The 10,459-nt window shown below is 40.0% G+C and overlaps 1 protein-coding gene across 2 annotated transcripts in view; it reads left to right on the top strand.

Moving 5' to 3' along the window:
- Positions 1-508: 508 nt before the first annotated feature.
- Positions 509-10,459, top strand: part of ENOX1 (ecto-NOX disulfide-thiol exchanger 1) — a 359,770-nt gene continuing 349,819 nt past the window's right edge. For both annotated transcript variants that reach the window (XM_042460210.1, XM_042460212.1), the window contains exon 1: positions 509-599. The gene's annotated coding sequence lies outside the window, so the exon portion shown is untranslated. The remainder of the gene's footprint in view (positions 600-10,459) is intronic.

The following is a 10,459-nucleotide window of genomic DNA, read 5'->3' as shown; positions in this document are numbered from 1 at the left end:
TTGGGAAATAGCACAAGATTACGTGATGAGTTTGAAATTAATCCATGGCTCCATTAAATGTGCACACTGTTGTTTCTGTGCCTGTTTACAGTAGTGGTAAATACCTCCATCCAAAATTGACAACAGGATTTGCAGCACGGTATCTTTGCGACAAGAAGTGTATTTATTTAAATTAATCATGCAGTAGAAACATGGCTTTATAATATCCCTGGACAAATCACACAAGAATATGCTGGGTTGTTTGTCTGTTTCAACTGCTTTGTGACCTCATTGGTCAGGCTTCTTGCATCACTTCTTGATATTAATAGTTGCTTGCTATTTCAAATAACCACATTGTTTGTTACCTTTTAAAATAATACATGAATAGGGGCTATGATGAGAAAACAGAAAATATCGATTCTTATATAAATGTGTGCTTCCAGGTGCTGTTATTTGCTTCTGTGATTTTATTTTTGCCTAGGAAGCTCAGGAGACTTTTCTTAAGAACTGTTCTTTTCCTTGCAGGAATCTTGCATGGATTTACTTCCTGATTACAAACTACATTTCCAACACTTGCTGAAACCAATACAGTACATTTGTGTTAAGGACACCATTGAAACGTAAGTGATCAGAATTATCCTTACTGAATATCTTTTCTAATATTTTTTTTGCAATTTTTAAATGATTAATTTTTATCAAAATGTGTTACTACTGCGACCTAATCACCACAATGAAATGTATAGGCTTTCTGAAGCCGAATCAATGCATATGTGAAGTGTGCCACTTTCTATCATTTGACAGAAAATTGAGGTGTTCATTTAACAACAACATACAATGGCATCTAAAATACATATGGCTACTGAACTGATTTGCTAAAACAGCTGAGTAATTCTGATTATGCATTATGTATTTAAAATGATATGTCCTGTATAATATTTTTAGCCCTCAGGGTTGTATCAGATAACCAGAAGTTGGAGAACATGAGGTTATTCAGTGGTGAACTCTGTGTAATTTGCTTTATGATGGAGTTCCCGGAAAGTATGCAATAGTGGTATGTCATGACTTACTGTGCCAGTATGCACTTATCTCTACATATATAGCTGGGTCCCAAATACCTTTGCATGCTTTCTTATCCCCAACTCTGCAGTAGCAAAAACATGTTTTTCAGAAAATCTATACATAGAGTTGGAACTGACCTAAGATGTCATCTTAGTTTATTCCGATCAAATATGTTTTTCTCTTCAGGATTTTAAAACTACAATCTTCAAGACAGGCTGTGCATAATTCTCTTTCACAGAGGTTGAATTCTGCTGAAAATGAGTGAAAACCATTTTGATTTGCAGTGATATAAACATCTTTTTGTGTGACTTTGCTGTAATTGGTTCTGGTTCCATTTGATCTGCTGTCTGTGGTTGCATTACCCTCATGTTTGCAAATATAGAAACAAACTGTGGAGTATTCAGAGCGCAAGGAAGCAAAGAGAAAACAAAAAGCATGGAATCAGTGGCTTCCTTGGAAAGGCTGCAGGAGCAGGATATTTTTAGTTGTTGACAGCTTTCAGATGCCTTTGGGCTGCTATAAGGAAAAGGAAGGCCAAATGTGCCAAAAAGGTCATGAAGTAGATTCAAAGCGGTGGTAAGAAAATGCTGTATGTAAAAACAGAAAAGAGAACATATTATCCAAGGCTGCAAAAGGGAAGGACCAATCACAAAGCATAGCAAGGGTTTATAAGGTTTAGATGCTTTGTTCTGTTTCATTTTGCTTTCTGAATGAATGAAGACAAGGGTTTTATTCATTATGCATTTTTAGTATATTTGATTCCTTTTCTGTGGTATGAATGGTATCAGTCAGCAGTGGGGGAAACACTTGAGATTGATGATTGTGTTGCGTAAGTTTTCAAATTTACTTTTTTACTACTCATTCCAGTCCTGTCCCTCCTTCACAATTTCTACTATCCACCTATGACTCTCCACCTGAGGAGAAAGCTAAGTGGCTGGTGGGTGCCTATCTGCCACATTTCAAGTTGGGTGCAGATACCTATACTGCATCTATATACAGTAAACAGTAGAGCAGAACTAGCTGGTCACCACATTGATAAGTTTCCTTCATGCCCATTGAGATAAGAGGGTCAATTTTTATTGTCATGTTGCTTATTTGTTACTTATTTAATTTCTTGTTCTCGCATTTTTACTGCCAGAGAGGGTGGAAAGTCAGGTTCATTTTCATACAGTTCCAACCCATGCAGCCCAGTCACTCATCATGAGCCCTGGTGGCGCAGTAGTTAAATGTTACTGCAGCCACTTACTCACAAACCATAAGGTTGCGAGTTCAATACCAGTGAAAGGGCTCAAGCTAGACTCAGGCTTGCATCCTTCTCTTGTTTGGTAAAACGAGTACCCAGATTGTTGGGGGCAATTAGCTTACACTTTGTAAACCGCTCAGGGAGTGCTTAAGTGCACTGATAAGCAGCATAGCAATGTACTTGCTATTGCTATCATGTTCTTTAAGCCATAAAATGTCTTCCTCGATCTGGTACTCAGGCCTCAAGGTGACTGCTCTTCTGGACAAGTGGCTATGTTGATCAGTGGGTCAAGTGGTCACTTGGTTAAAGTGTGAGCCTTTCCATTCTTAAATGAAAACAGACACAGTTGTAGAAAACAAAACAAGTAAAGATTTATTATACAGTATAACAGTTAGGTTAAACATGAACTCCTTGAACTCATTCCGCATTCTCAGCTCTCCAAACTCTCTTCAAATGTTATCAATTTCTCTTTTCCTTAACTGGACTTCTTTCTGCCTCTGCATCTCCACTGGAGAAATAACCTAGGTTGACACCACTTTAACTGCTTTGGCTCAGTGCCACGGAATTTTGGGATTTGTAGTTTCTTGTGGTACCAGAGCTCTCTGACAGAGAAGTCTAAGTGTCTCATCAGACTACAATTCCCAGGATTCCATAGCATTTATTCATAGCAGTTAAAGTGGTGTCAACTTGATGATTTCTGCAGTGCAGACGCAATTTCTTAGTGACTGTACTAACTATACTTCATTTATCTCCTCTTTAACAGACAGGCATCTAGGTTATCATATATACCCAACTTTAAGTCGACCTCATGTATAAGTCAAGGGTAGGTTCTGGTGTGAAAATTATGGATTTTGACATGACTTGCGGACAAGTCGAGGTTAAAACCAAGGTGCATGTAACAAAAAATCTAAAGGATGAAGCAAAGAAAACAATGCCAAAGAATTTGCAAAATTTTAGCAGGTATAACTGTTTATGCTCACACTAAAGGCTGGATGGGTAAGAGAGTAGAGGAATGTCAGTGCTTTCAGGACAGATTACACCCTTGTCTTTCAGCAGGGGGTGATTCCTTTTTTAATAAAAGAACAGTACTTACATTGACCCATGGATAAGTCGACTCAGGTTTTACGGATCAATTTTTTGACTAAAATTTCTAGACTTATACATGAGTATATACAGTATGTCCCCCATTGCTCCCCCTTCCCAGCATTCTAACAGTTATGAGTTTCATACCCACATAAATCAGGAAGATGTGAATGAATAAACCTTGTTTCTTGCCTCACATTTAGTTCATGAAGCTCCATGAAATAGGTATCAAAGGGGCTCAGGAGTGATGTGACTTTCATGAAAGATGGCCCAAGCAGGCCACCAGTTGCATCAAAACTCCCATCCTGTCCAATAGCTCTTTGGCTTAGTATTTATCTTACGTAAAATCCTGTGCTTCTAGCTGAAGGCAGTGACATTTTTCTCTTTTCTTCAGCATAGTGCTAGGAGGGGGAGTCAGTTTCTACTCTGAGCCTTTGTTCATAGCAGTATCATCATGTTATGTATCTGGGGGTCCAGATATTGTTGCTGCGGAAGGAGCTGATTACATGGGATGTCATTGTCAGTGTGATTACAAGGTCAGTGTGTCAGCTCATTATTAAAGGAAATTATGTATAATGAGCAAAAAGCCCATGGTAAGCCTTCTTTCACAGACCTCGGCTGGGGTCCAAAGAAGCAATAAACTCATGTGAGAGAAATCATGCATGCAAACACTGGGCATTATAATTAACACAAATATGCTCTCTCTCTTTCTCTTTCTCTAGTTTTAATGGCATATTGTTTTTATTTGCTCAAACAGTAGAGTACTCATCTGTCACAAAAATAGTAGTGATGTGTTGTTTGAATTTTCATAATGATGTACTGTTTCTTTTTCACCCTAGTATTTGATGTTGAATCAATGGAGACAGTGAAAGAAGCTTAATCATTTTCTGGGATGTGGGGTAGAATTATTTCTTTAGTATAACTTAAACTGCTTCTGTGGCCTTTCCATCCCTTCCTCCACATCTTTTCTGGCACTACTCTTTAATTTCATACTAAAATAGTGAGTGCCAAGAGGGTTGGAGCCAAAATGGCACTACTGCAACCAGTTGAGTGTGCTCAGGAAGTGTGTGTGAAATTTGGAGTTTACCAGAGATATAAATAGCAATAGCATACTATATAGCATACCAAAATGACCGTAAAATCAATAGAAACAGTTAATCAGTTCCTGCATCAAAGTAAACAAGTAGCATGATAGTCTTCCCTTAAGAAAAGATAGTTCCAAAGGAAAGACAGTTCTAAAAACATAAAGGTTTGTTTTTTGGTGTCACAGAAGGTCCAGTTGGCCCCCTTCCTGCAGGCAGAACACAGTTTTATTTAGGCAGGTCTTTGAATTTTAATTATGTACCATGGGTAACATGGTGTGCTGTATATGTGTGTGTTGTTTTCATGGGCTGAGAGTGTGTGACTCATCCAATAACTTGTACTGAAACATTCTGTGTTAGAGAAAGTTTCAAAGCAAACTTACTTGACAGTTAACTATCTTACCCCAGAATGATCTGTAATTGCTGGAAATGTTTCATCTTGTTTTGTTCATAACAAGCACTTATATAGTGCTTTTTAAAAACTTAAAAAAGAAACTATGGCCTGTTACAGACAGCCAAAATAAAGCTGCTTCGAGTCACAGTGGAGGTATGGTGTTTCAATGATGCATGTGTCCTAAGAGTCCAGAAGCCACACCAAAGCCACGCTCCAGTCGGACTTCTGGACTCTTAGGACGAAATTGAAACATCATTTTGCATCAGGTATAATGATGTGAATCTATACAAACCAAGGTGCATATGGATTCATCAGTTAAATTTCTCATTCTGAAATTCTTCTATGGTTTCAAGGGCCATTGAAGGTGATGTCTGCATGGATCACTAACCCAGTTCAGATAATTATATGAACCAGGGTAGTGCATCCATGTGGCTGTTTTTAGAACCTGTCAAGGGCACCATGCCCTCCTAATTTCAGGGTTTGAAAAAACTGGTTACTTTAGCAGGCCTTATGGGTGGACTGAAGGAGTATACAGCTGAAGACTCCCAACCACCCTTGATTTAAAATGTAGTTTAATGAATGAGAGCTCCACCTCATTCCTCCTTTACAGTGAGAAGGAGAATTAAAGTTCCACTTCAAAATGAATCACTGTTCAGTGTTACATTTGAATTCTTGCCTTTTCTAACTAACATTTGTTCACAAACCAAGGCATCTATTCAGGGTTTCATCCTAGTGTGTTTTAATTTAACTGGGTTAACCCACACATCTAGAAGCTTAGATATAATTTGGGCAAATAGTAGCTTTAACACCATTATAGGAGTCTGGAATCAACAAAAGGTAGTACCTTTCAATCTATGTTACTGGTTGTCCTTGAAGAACCTGCTCAATGTCTCTGAAGTACAACAACATGTTGGACTGGATGGTCTTTTGCTTTCATTTAGTTTGGTTGCACTTACATTTCTTTGAGCTCAGGATCTTATGCATGCTCCATATTTAATACTAACAAGGTATCTGTGAGAAATTACTGTTGTTCCTTATCACTCCAAAGTAATTCAGAATTATAATGCTGAAAAATGCTGAATTCTTCTGGAAAAAAAAATAGCAAGCTGCTGAGCAATTATTTTCTTACCCAATCTTTCCATTGTCTTTGTCATTGACTTGAAGTTCAAGGGCTTAGTTTATTTCTCACCAGGCCATAATTTTTCTCCGTTTAATATGAGGCATGCTGAGCTTTTTTGTCTTAATTTTTATTACTTATTTATTATGAGAATCATTTCCCCTTTCATGAAAAATGAGTCCCTTCAGAAAGGGACCATGGTCCCTTAACACAGGGGAAAACATGGTCTCTTTTTAGTTTAACAATGTAGGATAAAATAATTCACGTTACATAAATGTTTACTGGTAATTGATATGTGAACTCTTGTCTTCTTTTTTAAAACATCCTACTATTTGATCTCTGAAAATGAAATCACATTGCAAAAGAGCTAGATATTTGCATTTGAGAACTTTTTGTCTTCTGTCTAAGTTTTTTGTTTGTGTGGACTATGGCTCTTAGAACTCCCCAGCCAGCTAGTAGCATTTCCGGCTTGATAAAACTGGGAATTATAGTCCAAAAAGTTTTGCTCCTTTTCTATGGATATAGGAATAATCAAATCTTAAGCCACAACATGCTACAACAAGGGAACTGCATATGACCAAATTAGTACTTCCTGCTTACGCAGAAGCCATGTGACAATCTAAAGAATGGCATATGCGCATGTGGATACATACATGGATTTTATCTTACACGGGGTGGTGGTGGTCTGGAACGGATCCCTCGCATAAGGAGAGGGTCCACTGTATAGGCATCATTGGCCTAGTTTAGTGGTCTCCAAGCCTTTTTGGGCTACCACCACTTTTCTCTTGGATAACAATCCTAGCGCCCTCCCCCATATGCTTTATTGATATTAGGTCTACTGCAAATTCAAAACAACTAATCTCAGTTAAAATCTCTCCCTTTCCCTGTCCACACTAGTCTCTAATCCAAAGCATATTGCCTCTGTAAACTACCTACGCACACACCAGTTGCACCCCTCTCCACCCCAGTGAAGAAAGACTGAGACTTCTTCCTTGCCAGGGAGAGACCTTTTCACCCAGTCACCTTGGGAGCAGCAACTGAGCAACTGGCTGAACAGTGACCAAGAAGCATCTTGCCTGTGCCAGCTTTGTGGCTGCTCCCAGCGTGACAAGGTGCAAAAGTCTCGCCCTGGCAAGGAAGAAGCTGGTGTGTGCATAGAAGGTTTACAGAGGCAACATGCTCTAGATCAGGGGTAGGCAACCTGCGGCCCGCGGGCCGGATGCAGCCCGGCGAGGCCTTGGGACCGGCCCAAGCCCGGTCCTGCCACCGATTGCTGCCAGGGCCTTTGGGAGGCAATTGTCTATAGAAGCCTCAGAAACATGCATTTATATTAACATTTAAAAAAAAATCAGCAATTTATTTCGCGTGTCCTCCATTTTTTTAAAAAGTGTCTTCCATTTGAAAATTTTGTCCTACATTTGTCCTGGTTTATTTATATATTGAATTTTTTTAAAAAAAATATTTATTTATTTATTTTTTGGCTTCGGCCACCCAGTTGTCTGAGGGACAGCAACCCGGCCCCCGGTTCAAAAAGGTTGCCTACCCCTGCTCTAGATGGAGGACTAGTGTGGACAAGGAAAGGGAGAGATTTTAACTATAAGAGCAACTTCAAGGCAAAGGGCTCTTTCCAAGAATCCATCCCTGATACTCCCCCGTTCCCCTTTGACATCTTTTCCCCACACAGTTCACATGTCCCCTCCACTCACTGCACACAAACATTGTTTCTCCTATTACCTCTTCTATTAGCCAGTCTGACGAACGAAAGCAAGAGCCATAGTGCAGCTCCACTCTACTGGCCAAGGTCCAGCAAAACTCAAAAAGCTTAAGCAGAGTCTAAGATTTGAAGGCTTCTTTTTTGCCTCTGCTTCTCACTCACAAACACATGCTCTGACTGCTTGCTCTAGTCAGTCAGTCCCCAAATGGCATCACTCCGAGCCATAGAAGTGATGCCCTGTGCTCAAGCCTCATGAGAATTTCCCAACCAACACCACCACTACTAGCAAAAGATGCAGCTAAGGGAGTGAGCTTGTGCTAGCAGGTGAAGAGCATGAGACACTACCGCATATGGGGTCAGTGAGGCTGCGCAGTGCTTTTAAGGAACCCTGCAACCCTTATCCCCACCATAGTTGTAAAGGCTGCTGGTACTCCTTGTCCTAGCGAAGCAGTACTTTGACTGTAGGCTCCTCTGCAGCTTCCTTTCCCCTCACTGCCCTACTACTGCCCCCTTCCCCCCTTGCCATGCCCCTGGATTTTTCCACCACCCTAGGTTATGCCCACTGTGGGAATCACTGGCTTAGTTGCTTTGGTGGAACATAGGGCCTGAACAGACAGGCCAAAATAAAACTGCTTTGGGTCACTTTGGAGGTATGCTGTTTAAATGACACATGCATCGTAAGAGGCCAGAAGCTGCACCAAAGCTTCCAACCTAAGGACTGGAGTGCAGGCTTTGGGGCAGCTTCTGAGCTCTTAAGATGCATGTTGTCTTTAAACAGCATACCTCCAAAGTGACCCAAAGCAGCGTTATTTTGGCCTGTCTGTGTTCAGGCCTTTAGGTACTCCAAACACCTACCATCTTGCTCCAACAGAAGCCCTCTCATTTTTGATGGGTTTTATGCGCGTTGTCACACAGTCCAAAAGGGATACGACGGGATCATTAAAAAGACGAGGATGTGATTCATGTGAAGAATTTGATTATGTAATGTTCGGCATACCCATTTCAGGCTGAGGCATTAATCCATCTTTGTATCCATTATAGGAATTAGCAAACACAGTGCAGGCAATGGGAGGCCATGAAAGTCATCAACATGGCACATCAACTGCTATTTTAGAAAGATATTTTTTTACAATTAGTTCTTAGACCAGAAAGCATCCCCCCTTTTAATGTGGTGGTGGAGACAGAATTTACTGGTCCTAAAGTTTATATGGTCAGTCCAAAAATTTAAAGGTGTAGATTTGCTTTATGTTGGCAGAAATGTTTCCTTGGGGCATTCATGGATACAATAACTGGATGGCAAATATATTTTGTTCAGCAGAATTGCTTGCTCAAAGTAGAAGGAACTGAATGATGGAAGATGTATGTTAATGTTGTTGAGTTAACAATGGCCAAAATAATGTGGATCCTAAAGGATAATACATTGAAGATTTTTTGAAAGATTGGAAGCTGTTAATAGATGTTTTACTTTTTAACAATAGGAAATCTAACAATGTAATCTGTCTTTTCTTCTTTTATTTTTCTTCTTCTGTTTTTATGTTCCTTGTTTGATTGTTATATACTTTGATGTAATTGAGACTGTATTAAAAAACTAATACAAATTAATCTCAAAGCAAGCAGACTCTATTTTGGTACTTTTTTGAATTTGTGGAAACAGATTGCAAAGATTGTACACTTGGAAAGATGGGTGGTTGGCATCTTATTAGTGACAGACATGTGAGCAAATTGTGGCCTATACATACTTTCTTGTCTTTGAGGGGACATTCTGCATCTTCTCGCTCGAGTTGCATCCCTCCTTCTTCCCTTCCCTACTGGTAACCACCAGCAGCAACAACTTCGCAGCTTGACAGCTGGTTAGAAGCAGTGGCTATAGAATGGTGTGAGGCAGAGTATTACGATTTGGCCTGCTTCAATCGTTGATCATACTTTGAGGTGTACCAAAACGAACCCTGGTGGGTGAAATGGTTAAATTCCTGTACTTCAGCGACTCATGGCAAACCATAAGATTGCAAGTTCCAATACCAGCAACCTTCCGAGGCTTGCATCCTTCCAAGATCGTAAAATGAGTACCCAGCTTGTTGGGGGCAGTTAGCTTACACTTGTAAACCGGCATAGGGAGTGCTGTAAGTGCACTGAAAGTAGTATAGGAAATGTACTTGCTAGTGCTATTTGCTCTGTACTTCTGGGCACTGTAAAATGCTAGGTATGCTGGCCTGTATTGAGGGCATTCTTTTTTTCAGAGGGGAAGAAGGCTGTGTGAAGGTTGTTGTGTGACGAGCGCTTTCAGTGAGGAAAAAATAAGTTTCTCCTTTTTTTTGTTTACTTTTTGCACAACATGATTTAATCTTTTGAGGTCACATGAGGGAGACTGGATGTAAGTATGTCAGCTATGGTGTAATGCAAAGTCTCCAGTCAAAGCTGGAAGAGAACGGAACAGACAGAAAATTCTATAGAAGAGCAAATCAGGTCATTTTGTTGTCATTCCTCTAGCTGACAATGAGAAATTCAGCCTGTAAGTGCATAGTGCCACCAAACACCTGGAGAAGTGGAACTGTGTTGAAACACACTTTTAAAAAAGACATCATCTTACTTTACAGTGATGTGAATTAGGCCCGATTTACAGACGCTTGCTACAACGTTCCACACAACGGTAAGATTACTACTTCTAGCACAACACCCACATACCCACACACCAACATCAATTGCTAAGGAGAAGAGATTTGTCTCCAAGAAGCAGACACAGACCGAACAAAAAACATAGGAGGGAGTGAAAAGAATTGTGTATTATTAA

This window comes from Sceloporus undulatus, chromosome 3, assembly GCF_019175285.1.
Source record: "Sceloporus undulatus isolate JIND9_A2432 ecotype Alabama chromosome 3, SceUnd_v1.1, whole genome shotgun sequence".
Taxonomy (NCBI): Eukaryota; Metazoa; Chordata; class Lepidosauria; order Squamata; family Phrynosomatidae; genus Sceloporus; species Sceloporus undulatus.
This window is presented reverse-complemented; position numbering and strand designations above follow the sequence as displayed.